The sequence below is a fragment of the Rutidosis leptorrhynchoides genome, chromosome 2 (assembly GCF_046630445.1).
Source record: "Rutidosis leptorrhynchoides isolate AG116_Rl617_1_P2 chromosome 2, CSIRO_AGI_Rlap_v1, whole genome shotgun sequence".
Classification (NCBI taxonomy): domain Eukaryota; kingdom Viridiplantae; phylum Streptophyta; class Magnoliopsida; order Asterales; family Asteraceae; genus Rutidosis; species Rutidosis leptorrhynchoides.
In genome coordinates, this window is record NC_092334.1 from 118,325,350 (window position 1) to 118,342,200 (window position 16,851).

The following is a 16,851-nucleotide window of genomic DNA, read 5'->3' on the forward strand; positions in this document are numbered from 1 at the left end:
TCATGTGAGTTGAGCATCCCCAACCTCATTCCAACAGACAGGAGACCTACACTTTCTACCATACAGAGCTTCAAATGGTGCGGCTTTAATACTTGCATGATAACTGCTGTTATAAGAAAACTCATCCAGCGGCAAATATTTATCCCACCCATTTCCAAAATCAATAACACACGCTCTTAACATGTTTTCTATGTTTGAATGGTCCCTTCACTCTGACCATCCGTCTGTGGATGATAAGCGGTGCTCATATCCAATTTAGTTCCTAGAGCACCTTGTTAGGACTGCCTCAGTCCAACATAATCGACACGGGAACACCATGTCTCGAAATAATCTCCTTCAAATACAAACGAGTAAACTTCTTCATTGAATATGTTTCCTTAATTGGCAAGAAAAGAGTTGACTTAGCGAGTCGGTAACAATCACCCAAATGGTATCATAACCACCCACAACTCCCGGTAACTTCGTAATAAAGTCCATCTTAATACCTTCCCACTTCCACCCGGGAATTTCAGGTTGCACCAAAAGTCCAGACGGTTTCTGATGTTCAGCTTTAACCTTAGCGCAGGTCAAACACTTAGCCACATACGTAGCCACATCAGCTTTCAAATTAGGCCACCAATACAGCTCCTTAAGATCATGATACATCTTTCCTGAACCAGGATGAATAGAGTACCTAGACTTATGAGCCTCATCTAAAACAAGTTTTCGTAGATCACCAAACTTCGGAACCCAAAGGCATCCCGCAAAATACCGAGTACCATCGGTTTGTACCTCTAACTGTTTACTCAAGCCTCGGACCTTCCCGTTACAAAATTTTCCTCCTTCAAGGCTTCTTATTGTGCCTCAAGGATCTGCCTAGCGAGGTTTGTTTGAATTGTCATATTCAAGGCCCTAAACCTGCGAGGTTCAGCCCTTTCTTTACGACTTAATGCATCAGCCACATCATTGGCCTTTCCCGGATGATATAAAAGTTCGCAATCATAATCATTTAACGTCTCAACCCATCTTTGTTGCCTCATATTTAGCTGTTTCTGATCAAGAATATGTTGAAGACTTTTGTGATCAGTGTACAATGTACCTTTGACCCCATATAGATAATGTCTGCAAATCTTAAGCGCAAACACAGCAGCTCTCAACTCTAAATCATGGGTTACGTAATTCTGCTCGTGAATCTTCAACTGACATGACGCATATGCAATAACCTTCTTTCATTGCATCAAAACACACCCAAAGCCTTGACGCGAAGTATCACAATAAACAACAAAATCATAATTACCCTAAGGTAGTGATAATATCGGAGCGGAAGTTAACTTCTTCTTCAGAGTTTGGAAAGCAGACTCTTGTTCACTCTTCCACTCGTACTTCTTCCCCTTATGCGTTAAAGCAGTCAGAGGTTTCGCTACTCGTGAAAAATCTTGAATGAACCTTCTATAATAGCCTGCTAATCCTAGAAACTGGCGAATCTGGGTAGGAGTTTTCGGAATTTCCCACTTTTCAATTGCCTCAATCTTGGCGGGATCAACTAGTATTCCTTGTTTACTAACAATATATCCAAGGAATTGAACTTCTCTTAATCAGAAATTACACTTAGAGAACTTAGCATACAACCCTTCTTTTCTCAATAAATCAAGCACCAACTTCAAATATTCTTCGTGTTCTTCATCACTCTTAGAATAAATAAGGATGTCGTCGATAAAAACAATAACGAATATGTCCAGATAGGGTCTACACACACGGTTCATGAGGTCCATAAACACAGCAGGTGCATTTGTATCCGAACGGCATAACAAGAAATTCAAAGTGACCGTAACGGGTGCAGAAAGCAGTTTTCAGAATATCAGTTTCTTTAGCGCGTAATTGGTGATAACCGGAACGAAGATCAATATTATAATAAACGGACGAACCTTGAAGTTGATCGAACAGATCATCAATTCTCGGGAGAGGGTAACGGTTTTTAACAGTAAGCTCGTTCAATTCACGATAATCAATACACAAACGAAATGAACCATCTTTCTTCTCAACGAACAAAACGGGAGCTCCCCAAGGGGACGAACTGGGACGGATGAAATAAAGTTGCAATAATGAAGGAAGAAATAAATATGGAGTAGTCACATCGGTGGCATAGATATTTAAGGCAATTCTCTCAAAAGAGTTAACGAGGATCATGGACTCCAAAGTAAATTTTCATTATATTTCCGAAAGGAAGACGTATGAAAGGTGTGATAATTCAACGAGAGTGAACTTCCTTGTACAATGAGCGAGGAAGTCTAGGATTCATCCATATTCTTAAATTTATGTGCGGATGAAAAGAACGCGAATCATGGGTTATAAAGAATGGCCGACTCCAGGTGAGATGAATCTCCAAAAATAATTTCGTGCACCCTAAAGTATCGAATCCTAGGATTGATGTTTATGAGGGTGTTGCGATTGACAGTGAATATTGAGAGTAGAAACTCCTCAATCAGTCTAGTGTAATATATATCCATGATACCTGCCATAACAACAGTTGGGGTAGAAACCCACTTAGCGCCTTTTCTATAATAGGGTGACCATCGAGTGTACCCCAGAAACTTGATTTATCGATCTGCGTTTCGGCCATGTCCAACCATAAGAGGGAAAATTCTATGGACGCAAAGACTTTCCAACAAATTTTATAAAACCGACATCCAAACTGGTGTAAGAATTTCTATCAACGAACTTAATGGTAAATTTCATCCTTAAACGGAGGATGAGAAGAACTGTGATCCAAGCACTCTGTAGAGTAATGCGAAAATTCTAATGTAATCAATCAAAGAAGTTTTTGAAAAAGCTTTAAACGTCTGATGTAACCCCATAAATGGAACGAAGCTCTTAGTAAATTTAGAAGTATGTACAACGTGTACCATTTTACGTAAAACAATTTGAGTTAACTAGACAACTCGACATGAGTGATTTTAAAATAATTTTGAAGGTACAATTTAGTGTATACTAGCCAAAATAGGTAAGGGTAAATTTATCCATTCGAATTCATACGTACATATATGATTTTATAATTAGTATACATGACAAAATATTTCATTACTTCTATTCGCCCATAAATCTCGTGAGAACCGCCCAATTACACAAATGTGTAAAATTTTTAATGAAAAGCAGGGTATCCGCATCACAGAGGTTACGAGTTGAAGTAAGATCGTTAAAGCTCGGGTGATGGACTTGAATCGTCTTGCGACGTCTCTTCAATAAATGCTACGAGGTCATGAAAACCAATGAGTTAAATAATGTCTTGACTTTTATCAGAACACAAGTCCTTGGGTCAAAACTATTCACGTGCGAACTTTCACTAACAAGCGAGTTATAAATGATAAAACATGGGGTAGGTAGTTCGGTTAAGATGAGTCTCTTGCATATCAACAAATAAGATAATGAGTATCTTCCTTACTCATGTAATAACATTAGAATTTCCGAATGAGTGGTGTACAAATTTTCTCTGACTCGCTTTCTATTCCTCATGTCACAATATTGGGACTTTTTATGAATTAACGTAATATAATCACGTTGGCCTGACGCCATTATATTTCACTAACTCATAGTTCCATTCCAATATCACTACATAAGGTCAGGACACGTGGTCAACCTCGAATTTCAACACAATTTCCCTAAAACAATTTCTTAACAATGTGCTAAGGATAGCACAAGAGACAAAGACATCGAAAGTAATGAATAGGAGTAATGGTGACATGAAAATGTCTTCGAAGTACCAAGAATCTCTAAAAGTCAAGGATGACGTTTTTCGGTTCAAAAACTAAAGCACATAGGCACAACGGCACAATGGCATGTAATGTAACAAAAATGTTATATACCCAAACACAATAGCTGACATTGAAATGCCGAGCCTTTAGAAGTCAAGAATGACATCTCGCGTAATATAACTCAAACGTTATATACATAACCATAATAGATGACATAGAAATGCCGAGAATTTTAGAACACCTAATGTAACTCAAATGTTATATCAATAAACACAAATTATGACATAGAAATGTCGAGAATTTCAGAAGTCAAGAATGTCACCCCCCCCTCGGGTTCACTAACCGAGGTGTTCCCATAAAAGATGAACTCGCATGAGTCGGAGAATACGTTTAAATCGGAATGGGAGTTCCTCCCGGATTCAGAACATAATAGAAATGTATGTATGATAACAATATACATACCAACACGACACAAATAATCACATATAATAATATATAATAGGCCGGGCTGTAGACTAGACTCACTAATGCACCCTATTGACCCGGGTAACGACATCAATGCAGCCTAATTCCCTACAACCAGAGCTCTGATACCAACTGTGACGACTCCGTCAAAACACTTAACGGCTCCGTCACTTGGTCCCACAGCTTGATCGAAACTCTATATGAATTTAATAAAACAACCTTGCATTCTTTATTTAAAAATGATTTCCTATAAAGGAAATCTACTAAAATGTATAAGTTTAGAAAAACTATACAATAATACTTTAACCAAAAGTTGACCAAAATAAAGTCAACAAACAACCACTTTTTAATGTAACAAAATAGAATGCAAGTTAATGTTTAACAAAAGCTGCCATCATAAATATGCAGACTCTCTAAGCACAGCGGAAGCAATCAATCATGAACCTGAGAATAAAACATGCGAGTAACTGTCAACAAAAATGTTGAGTGAATTATAGGTTTAATATTGCAAACAATATTTAATTTAAACAATAAAAATTTATGTTTGAAAACATAAAACTCCTTTTAAACCACCAAATTATATGCTAGAAAACATATAATAAAACATTATTCCATTTTCCGTGAGCCACCTGGTAACCACTTAACCCTTTATTTACCCTTGCCAAACACAATAAATAATATACACCGAACAAGTGTATCTTCAACTAAATACGAAGTACTAAACATTCCGATTATAAATTGCTAGCGCGACTAGCTCGAAATGGGGTTGTCAAACCCGATAGATCTATCCATAGGATTCGCGTTCACCGGTAGAAACCAATGATTACAGTTACCAGACTAGGGAATATTTTTGTTCAACTCACAATGAATAATTTAAACCAACTTCCACTTGTCCAAAATATAAAATAAATTGCATGTATTCTCATCCCAAAAGATTTAAATAGAAGAATGGGACTATAACTCACCTTAAATAGCAACTGAAGAAATCTCACAAACAAGCGAACAGCACGTAAAGTAAAGTGATCAAGAAAGATCACAACGCCGACCTATAAATAAAGCAGGTCGAAATAAATAACTAACTTAGGCCAAGTCTTAGTATGATAGCTATTGTACATGTTGCAAGTAGGCATAGAACATTACTCAGCAAGCATCGGTTTGATTGGAGCAGCATAAGGACACACACTTTCTATTTTTAGAAAGTTTCTATTTTTAGCAGGTTTCCATTTTTGGAAAGTTTTCTATTTTAGGAAAGTTTCTATTTTTGGAAAGTTTCTATTTTTGGAAAGTTTCTATTTTTGGAAAGTTTCTATTTTTGGAAAGTTTCCAAATTTAGAAAGTTCTATTTTTAGAAAGTTTTGAAGTTAGGAAAGTTTCCTCATTTAGAAAGTCAACAGAAGTCAACTGAAAGTCAAAGTCAACCGAAAGTCAACTCAAAAGTCAACCTTGGTCAAACATAGTCAACATTAATTTTAAAAGTGTAAGTTATAATAATAACATAGGTTATAACGTTATTTAAAGTCAAAAGTGTATAATAATGTCTTAACATAAGTTTAATTAAATAAAATGAATTATTAAAGTTAATATAAGTTGAAATGTTATAATTAGTATAACATAAGTATTTAATTAATTAATTAAATGTCAATCATAATATAAATATTATTAATTTATAATAAATTTTAAATCATATCATAAGTATTATTAATTAATAATGAATTATTAATCATATCATAAGTTTCTAATTAAAATTATTAAATCATAAGTATTTAATAATTAAGTCATAATTAAATAATAATTAAGTCTTATAATAATTAAATAATTATTTAATCTTTATTATAAGTCTTATAATAATTTCTCATAATTAAATTTAATACTTATCATAAGTATTTTCCTTTAATAATAAAAGTATTACTAATCATAAGTTTAATTAAAATGTTAATTAAATTATAATTAATAATTAAATAATATAATAAATAATTATATTAAAAGTCTTAAAATAAAATAATTACTTCTTTTATCTTAAGTAATTAATTAATAATGAATTCCATAAATTTTATCATAAGTTTAATCATTAACCATAAGTATAAATTTAAAAGTTCGCCGGGTCGTATCTTGAGCCCCGGGTGTCGGTTTCGGGCAAGCCACATATGTAACTTCACCTACTCAAACCACCCGACACATTTATGAACTCAAGAACACTCCAAGAACAGTCCCTAAGTCGTGCATATCAGCCATGACTTCAATTGGGAAATCATTTTACTCAAAACAGTAATTCGGGCAAAACGGGTGAACCGTGGCTCGGATTTAGGTGACCCGAACATGAATATTCGTCCCACCATCAGTCCTAACCAAATGAGGCACCCTAAAGACACCAAGGATGGTCACAAAGTCGGACCCAACCTTGTTCATGCCAAAAACACCTTTCAATCTTTAACAAAAACCAAATTAAGCGTATCTAGGGCTCCGGGAATCGAAACGACATGAATCCGGAGTCTAAAGTTAATGTCTTGGTGAGAGGAACTCATTTATGTACTTTATTTTAACATTCATAACAGTTACAAAGTCAGAATATACGTTTCAAACTGCTGTCCAAAATTTACAAACCGAAAACATGAACAAACGAGTAATTCTACGCATCCAAACAACATTACAACAACTTATACATATCATACTAATCATATAACATCAAAATACAGAAAAATAAATAAAAATGAAAAGATCTAGGGTTAGGGTTTATACCCTAATCAAGAATCAAAGTATATGATCGCGTAGAGAACGAAACAAGGAACGCGTTGGTGTTAATTGATTTATGATCCAAGCTACAATTTTAGATGATGATGGTGGTTTATGGTGGTGATGGTGACGGCACAAGGGAGAGGGGGGAGAGAGGAGTTGAGAGAAAATAATAAAATTTTAGGTTTAGGCTTCTTAATTTGTGAAATAAAAATAAAACAAGAAAAATGGAAAAGCAAGGGAGTGCTCCCCCTCCCTAATTCAGCCGAATTCTTTAGTGGGGTGGGCCCCACTTGGTCCATCTCACTTAAATGTAATTTCCTGATGGCCCGAAAACCCGAACGAAGCCCGAAACGCGAAAACGCACTTACGCGATTTAAAATCCGGAAAGATAACAAACGCGCGACGAAAAATAAATATAAATACACCTATTAATAATATGACCTTAAAATAACATATTTAAATTATTTAGGATTTAAAAATCCCGAAAACTCGACCGTTGGTTTAAAAACCGAAAAGGTTCGCCGGATGGAAATCCGCGGAACGTAGAAACGTATAATTTAAAATATGAATACAAATATTCATTTAACACATAATAATTAATATATTATTACAAAAATAATAATATAGGTCATAGAAATGACGTGGCATGAATAACAGTTAACGGTCGTTAAATAATTAACGGAAAAAGATAACGGAAAAAGTAGGGTCGTGACAAAAACTCCCTAACTCTACTGGTATCAAATCAATCTTAAATGTTTCGCTAACCAGTTTAATTTCTCGATTCCGACATATATTATCTACTGTAATTAATTTACCATTTGCTAATTTGAGTAAAAATTTACTATCCAAAGGCGTCAATAGATAACTTAATTTAGCACAAAAATCTCTACTCATATAGCTTCTATCCGCACCCGAATCAAATAAAACGTAAGCAGATTTATTGTCAATAAGAAACGTACCCGTAACAAGCTCCGGGTCTTCCTGTGCCTCTGCTGCATTAATATTGAAAACTCTTCCGCGGCCTTGTCCATTCGTGTTCTCCTGGTTCGGGCAATTTCTAATAATGTGGCCCGATTTTCCACATTTATAACAAACTACATTGGCATAACTTGCTCCGACACTACTTGCTCCGCCATTACTCATTCCGACACCATTTGTTCCTTTCGTTCTATTAACCCCTGGCCCGTAGACCTCACACTTCGCCGCGCTATGACCATTTCTTTTACACTTGTTGCAAAATTTGGTGCAGAACCCCGAGTGATACTTTTCACACCTTTGGCATAGCTGCTTCTGATTGTTGTTGTTGTTGCGGTTATTATTGTTGTTGGGATGATTGTTGTAGTTGCTGTTGTTGTTGTTGTTGTTGTTGTTGTTATTGTTGTTGTTGTTAGGCCGTTTGTTGTAGTTGCGATTGATGTTGCGATTGTTGGGATAATTGTTGCGATTATTGTTGTAATTGCTGTTGTTGTTGTATTGGTGATTCTTATCACCGTTTTCCTCCCACTTTCTTTTGACTTGCTTCACATTGGCCTCTTCAGCAGTCTGTTCTTTAATTCTTTCTTCAATCTGGTTCACTAGTTTGTGAGCCATTCTACATGCTTGTTGTATGGAGGCGGGCTCGTGTGAACTTATATCTTCTTGGATTCTTTCCGGTAATCCTTTCACAAACGCGTCGATCTTCTCTTCCTCATCTTCGAATGCTCCCGGACACAATAGGCACAATTCTGTGAATCATCTTTCGTACGTTGTAATATCAAATCCTTGGGTTCGTAACCCTCTAAGTTCTGTCTTGAGCTTATTGACCTCGGTTCTGGGACGGTACTTCTCATTCATCAAGTGCTTGAATGCTGACCACGGTAGTGCGTACGCATCGTCTTGTCCCACTTGCTCTAGATAGGTATTCCACCATGTTAATGCAGAACCTGTGAAGGTATGCGTAGCGTACTTCACTTTGTCCTCTTCAGTACACTTACTTATGGCAAACACCGATTCGACCTTCTCGGTCCACCGTTTCAATCCGATCGGTCCTTCGGTTCCATCAAATTCCAAAGGTTTGCAGGCAGTGAATTCTTTGTAGGTGCATCCTACATGATTTCTTGTACTGCTAGATCTAAGGTTATTGTTGGTATGTAGCGCAGCCTGTACTGCGGCTATGTTTGAAGCTAGAAAAGTACGGAATTCCTCTTCATTCATATTCACGGTGTGTCGAGTAGTCGGTGCCATTTCCTTCAAAATAGTCAAATGGAACAAGTTAATCATACAGAATATTAAGAGTAGTTAATAGTATTTCTTAGCATAATATGAACTCATTTATAAAAGCTTTTTCTTCATATTAGCGTTTTATAAGTTTAAATTCGGGTAGTACCTACCCGTTAAGTTCATACTTAGTAGCTAATATACAATTCAACTACTACAATTCTATATGAAAAACTGATTATAATAATATTTCGCGTTCAAACTTTTACACAATATTTTACAAACTTACAATACCGCTTATTTTACATATAGCATGAAATATAGCACACAATAAATTTGATACAAGATGGTTGTGAAGATAATTCTAGCTAGTACACAAGTCGTTCAGCAAAGGCAATAAAGACACGTAATTCATACGTCCAGAAACAAGTCATGCATTCTGGTTTTACTAGGATTACTTCCCATCCTTGGTCTTGTGGAATATAACCGGTATGGCTGTTGATAAGACAGCGTGTTGTAACGTCGTCAAAGGGACGAGGGTTACGTAATGTCCAACAGTCCCATAACAATCTAAAAACCTCATTTCTTACCCCAATTACCGACTCCGTCACTTGTGGGAATGTTTTGTTTAATAGTTGTAGCCCGATGTTCTTGTTCTCACTTTGGTGAGAAGCGAACATTACTAATCCGTAAGCATAACATGCTTCTTTATGTTGCATGTTAGCCGCTTTTTCTAAATCACGAAGTCCAATATTCGGATATATTGAGTCAAAATAATTTCTTAACCCATTGCGTAAAATAGCATTTGGGTTCCCCGCAATATATGCGTCAAAGTAAACACATCGTAACTTATGGATTTCCCAATGTGATATCCCCCATCTTTTGAACGAAAGCCTTTTATAAACCAAGGCATTCTTGGAACGTTCTTCGAATGTCTTACAAACTGATCTCGGCTTAAATAGTTGTGCCGAAGAATTCTGACCGACTCTAGACAAGATTTCATCAATCATGTCTCCGGGTAGGTCTCTTAAAATATTAGGTTGTCTATCCATTTTGTGTTTTTATACTGTAAAATAGACAAGAGTTAGATTCATGAAAAAAAAAATACTTATTAATACAAGCAATTTTTACATATATCATAAAGCATAAGCACACTATATTACATATATTACACCACACGAATACAACTATCTTATTCCGACTCGCTTGTTTCTTCTTCTTCGGTTTTGGTTCGTTTTGCCAAGTTTCTAGGGATATATGATGTTCCCCTAATACGAGCCGTAATTTTCCACATTGGTTTAGAAAAACCTGGTGGTTTAGAGGTTCCCGGGTCATTGTTACAACTTAAGGACTTCGGGGGTTGACGATAAATATAAAGTTCATCGGGGTTGGAATTAGATTTCTCTATTTTTATGCCCTTTCCCTTATTATTTTCTTTTACCTTTTTAAATTCAGTTGGGGTAATTTCTATAACATCATCGGAATTCTCGTCGGAATCCGATTCATCGGAGAATTGGTAATCCTCCCAATATTTTGCTTCCTTGGCGGAAACACCATTGACCATAATTAACCTTGGTCGGTTGGTTGAGGATTTTCTTTTACTTAACCGTTTTATTATTTCCCCCACCGGTTCTATTTCTTCATCCGGTTCCTCCTCTTCCGGTTCTGATTCTTCTTCCGGTTCCAACTCTTCTTCCGGTTCCTCTTCGGGAACTTGTGAATCAGTCCACGAATCATTCCAATTTACATTTGACTCTTCATTATTATTAGGTGAATCCACTTATTCTAGAGGTAGACATCTATCACATAATATCAAACGCGTTAAGAGATTAATATATCACATAATATTCACATGTTAAAAATATATAGTTTCCAACAAAATTTGTTAAGCAATCATTTTTCAAGTAAACACGGTCGAAGTCCAGACTCACTAATGCATCCTAACAAACTCGATAAGACACACTAATGCAAAATTCTGGTTCTCTAAGACCAACACTCAGATACCAACTGAAATGTCCCGTTCTTATTGATTAAAAACGTTCCATATTAATTGATTTCGTTGCGAGGTTTTGACCTCTATATGAGACGTTTTTCAAAGACTGCATTCATTTTAAAACAAACCATAACCTTTATTTCATCAATAAAGGTTTAAAAAGCTTTACGTAGATTATCAAATAATGATAATCTAAAATATCCTGTTTACACACGACCATTACATAATGGTTTACAATACAAATATGTTACAATAAAATAAGTTTCTTGAATGCAGTTTTTACACAATATCATACAAGCATGGACTCCAAATCTTGTCCTTATTTAAGTATGCGACAGCGGAAGCTCTTAATAATCACCTGAGAATAAACATGCTTAAAACGTCAACAAAAATGTTGGTGAGTTATAGGTTTAACCTATATATATCAAATCGTAACAATAGACCACAAGATTTCATATTTCAATACACATCCCATACATAGAGATAAAAATCATTCATATGGTGAACACCTGGTAACCGACATTAACAAGATGCATATATAAGAATATCCCCATCATTCCGGGACACCCTTCGGATATGATATAAATTTCGAAGTACTAAAGCATCCGGTACTTTGGATGGGGTTTGTTTGGCCCAATAGATCTATCTTTAGGATTCGCGTCAATTAGGGTGTCTGTTCCCTAATTCTTAGATTACCAGACTTAATAAAAAGGGGCATATTCGATTTCGATAATTCAACCATAGAATGTAGTTTCACGTACTTGTGTCTATTTTGTAAATCATTTATAAAACCTGCATGTATTCTCATCCCAAAAATATTAGATTTTAAAAGTGGGACTATAACTCACTTTCACAGATTTTTACTTCGTCGGGAAGTAAGACTTGGCCACTGGTTGATTCACGAACCTATAACAATATATACATATATATCAAAGTATGTTCAAAATATATTTACTACACTTTTAATATATTTTGATGTTTTAAGTTTATTAGGTCAGCTGTCCTCGTTAGTAACCTACAACTAGTTGTCCACAGTTAGATATACAGAAATAAATCGATATATATTATCTTGAATCAATCCACGACCCAGTGTATACGTATCTCAGTATTGATCACAACTCAAACTATACATATTTTGGAATCAACCTCAACCCTGTATAGCTAACTCCAACATTCACATATAGAGTGTCTATGGTTGTTCCGAAATATATATAGATGTGTCGACATGATAGGTTGAAACATTGTATACGTGTCTATGGTATCTCAAGATTACATAATATATAATACAAGTTGATTAAGTTATGGTTGGAATATATTTGTTACCAATTTTCACGTAGCTAAAATGAGAAAAATTATCCAATCTTGTTTTACCCATAACTTCTTCATTTTAAATCCGTTTTGAGTGAATCAAATTGCTATGGTTTCATATTGAACTCTATTTTATGAATCTAAACAGAAAAAGTATAGGTTTATAGTCGGAAAAATAAGTTACAAGTCGTTTTTGTAAAGGTAGTCATTTCAGTCGAAAGAACGACGTCTAGATGACCATTTTAGAAAACATACTTCCACTTTGAGTTTAACCATAATTTTTGGATATAGTTTCATGTTCATAATAAAAATCATTTTCTCAGAATAACAACTTTTAAATCAAAGTTTATCATAGTTTCTAATTAAGTAACCCAAAACAGCCCGCGGTGTTACTACGACGGCGTAAATCCGGTTTTACGGTGTTTTTCGTGTTTCCAGGTTTTAAATCATTAAGTTAGCATATCATATAGATATAGAACATGTGTTTAGTTGATTTTAAAAGTCAAGTTAGAAGGATTAACCTTTGTTTGCGAACAAGTTTAGAATTAACTAAACTATGTTCTAGTGATTACAAGTTTAAACATTCGAATAAGATAGCTTTATATGTATGAATCGAATGATGTTATGAACATCATTACTACCTTAAGTTCCTTGGATAAACCTACTGGAAAAGAGAAAAATGGATCTAGCTTCAACGGATCCTTGGATGGCTCGAAGTTCTTGAAGCAGAATCATAACACGAAAACAAGTTCAAGTAAGATCATCACTTGAAATAAGATTGTTATAGTTATAGAAATTGAACCAAAGTTTGAATATGATTATTACCTTGTATTAAAATGATAACCTACTATAAGAAACAAAGATTTCTTGAGGTTGGATGATCACCTTACAAGATTGGAAGTGAGCTAGCAAACTTGAAAGTATTCTTGATTTTTTGAAACTAGAACTTTTGGAATTTATGAAGAACACTTAGAACTTGAAGATAGAACTTGAGAGAGATCAATTATATGAAGAAAATTGAAGAATGAAAGTGTTTGTAGGTGTTTTTGGTCATTGGTGTATGGATTAGATATAAAGGATATGTAATTTTGTTTTCATGTAAATAGGTCATGAATGATTACTCATATTTTTGTAATTTTATGAGATATTTCATGCTAGTTGCCAAATGATGGCTCCCACATGTGTTAGGTGACTCACATGGGCTGCTAAGAGCTGATCATTGGAGTGTATATACCAATAATACATACATCTAAAAGCTTTGTATTGTACGAGTACGAATACGGATGCATACGAGTAGAATTGTTGATGAAACTGAACGAGGATGTAATTGTAAGCATTTTTGTTAAGTAGAAGTATTTTGATAAGTGTCTTGAAGTCTTTCAAAAGTGCATGAATACATATTAAAACACTACATGTATATACATTTTAACTGAGTCATTAAGTCATCGTTAGCCGTTACATGTAAGTGTTGTTTTGAAACCTTTAGGTTAACGATCTTGTTAAATGTTGTTAACCCAATGTTTATAATATCAAATGAGATTTTAAATTATTATATTATCATGATATTATGATGTACGAATATCTCTTAATATGATATATATACATTAAATGTCATTACAACGATAATCGTTACATATATGTCTCGTTTCAAAATCATTAAGTTAGTAGTCTTGTTTTTACATGTGTAGTTCATTATTAATATACTTAATGATATGTTTACTTATCATAATATCATGTTAACTATATATATAACCATATATATGTCATCATATAGTTTTTATAAGTTTTAACGTTCGTGAATCACCGGTCAACTTGGGTGGTCAATTGTCTATATGAAACATATTTCAATTAATCAAGTCTTAACAAGTTTGATTGCTTAACATGTTGGAAACATTTAATCATGTAAATATCAATCTCAATTAATATATATAAACATGGAAATGTTCGGGTCACTACAGGTAAGCTACTAGTCCGACACGATCAATAATCTTGAATGGTCCAATATACCTTGGATTTAATTTCCCTCGTTTACCAAATCGAACAACGCCTTTCCAAGGTGCAACTTTAAGCGTGACCATCTCTCCAATTTCAAATTCTATATCTTTTCTTTTAATGTCAGCGTAGCTCTTTTGTCGACTTTGGGCGGTTTTCAACCTTTGTTGAATTTGGATGATCTTCTCGGTAGTTTCTTATATAATCTCCGGACCCGTAATCTGTCTATCCCCCACTTCACTCCAACAAATTGGAGACCTACACTTTCTACCATAAAGTGCTTCAAACGGCGCCATCTCAATGCTTGAATGGTAGCTGTTGTTGTAGGAAAATTCTGCTAACGGTAGATGTCGATCCCAACTGTTTCCGAAATCAATAACACATGCTCGTAGCATGTCTTCAAGCATTTGTATCGTCCTTTCGCTCTGTCCATCAGTTTGTGGATGATAGGCAGTACTCATGTCTAGACGAGTTCCGAATGCTTGCTGTAATGTCTGCCAGAATCTTGAAATAAATCTGCCATCCCTATCAGAGATAATAGAGATTGGTATTCCATGTCTGGAGACGACTTCCTTCAAATACAGTCGTGCTAACTTCTCCATCTTGTCATCTTCTCTTATTGGCAGGAAGTGTGCTGATTTGGTGAGACGATCAACTATTACCCAAATAGTATCAAAACCACTTGCAGTCCTTGGCAATTTAGTGATGAAATCCATGGTAATGTTTTCCCATTTCCATTCAGGGATTTCGGGTTGTTGAAGTAGACCTGATGGTTTCTGATGCTCAGCTTTGACCTTAGAACACGTCAAACATTCTCCTACGTATTTAGCAACATCGGCTTTCATACCCGGCCACCAAAAATGTTTCTTGAGATCCTTGTACATCTTCCCCGTTCCAGGATGTATTGAGTATCTGGTTTTATGAGCTTCTCTAAGTACCATTTCTCTCATATCTCCAAATTTTGGTACCCAAATCCTTTCAGCCCTATACCGGGTTCCGTCTTCCCGAATATTAAGATGCTTCTCTGATCCTTTGGGTATTTCATCCTTTAAATTTCCCTCTTTTAAAACTCCTTGTTGCGCCTCCTTTATTTGAGTAGTAAGGTTATTATGAATCATTATATTCATACATTTTACTCGAATGGGTTCTCTGTCATTCCTGCTCAAGGCATCGGCTACCACATTTGCCTTCTCCGGGTGGTAACGAATCTCAAAGTCATAATCATTCAATAATTCAATCCACCTACGCTGCCTCATATTCAGTTGTTTCTGATTAAATATGTGTTGAAGACTTTTGTGGTCAGTATATATAATACTTTTGACCCCATATAAGTAGTGCCTCCAAGTCTTTAATGCAAAAACAACCGCGCCTAATTCCAAATCATGCGTCGTATAATTTTGCTCGTGAATCTTCAATTGTCTAGACGCATAAGCAATCACCTTCGTTCGTTGCATTAATACACAACCGAGACCTTGCTTTGATGCGTCATAATAAATCACAAAATCATTATTCCCTTCAGGCAATGACAATATAGGTGCCGTAGTTAGCTTTTTCTTCAATAACTGAAACGCTTTCTCTTGTTCATCCTTCCATTCATATTTCTTCCCTTTATGCGTTAATGCAGTCAAGGGTTTTGCTATTCTGGAAAAGTCTTGGATGAACCTTCTGTAGTAACCAGCTAGTCCTAAAAACTGGCGTATGTGTTTCGGAGTTTTCGGGGTTTCCCACTTTTCAACAGTTTCTATCTTTGCCGGATCCACCTTAATACCTTTTTTGTTCACTATGTGAACGAGGAATTGAACTTCTTCCAACCAAAATGCACACTTTAAAAATTTAGCGTACAATTCTTCCTTCCTCAATACTTCTAACACCTTTCTCAAATGTTCACCGTGTTCTTGGTCATTCTTTGAGTAAATAAGTATGTCATCAATGACCATAAACTCGTAATGACCGTAAACTCGTAATGACCGTAACGTGTTCTGAAAGCAGTCTTCGGAATATCATCTTCTTTCACCCGCATTTGATGATACCCGGAACGTAAGTCAATCTTTGAATAAACAGACGAGCCTTATAGTTGATCAAATAAGTCGTCGATTCTCAGTAGTGGGTAGCGGTTCTTGATGGTAAGTTTGTTCAACTCTCGGTAGTCGATACACAACCTGAATGTACCATCTTTCTTCTTGACAAACAAAACAGGAGCTCCCCACGGTGATGTGCTTGGTCGAATGAAACCACGCCCTAAAAGTTCATGTAATTGGCTTTGCAGTTCTTTCATCTCGCTGGGTGCGAGTCTGTAAGGAGCACGAGCTATTGGTGCAGCTCCTGGTACAAGATCTATTTGAAATTCAACGGATCGATGTGGGGGTAATTCCGGTAATTCTTTTGAAAATACATCGGGAAATTCTTTTGCGACGGGAACATCATTGATGCTCTTTT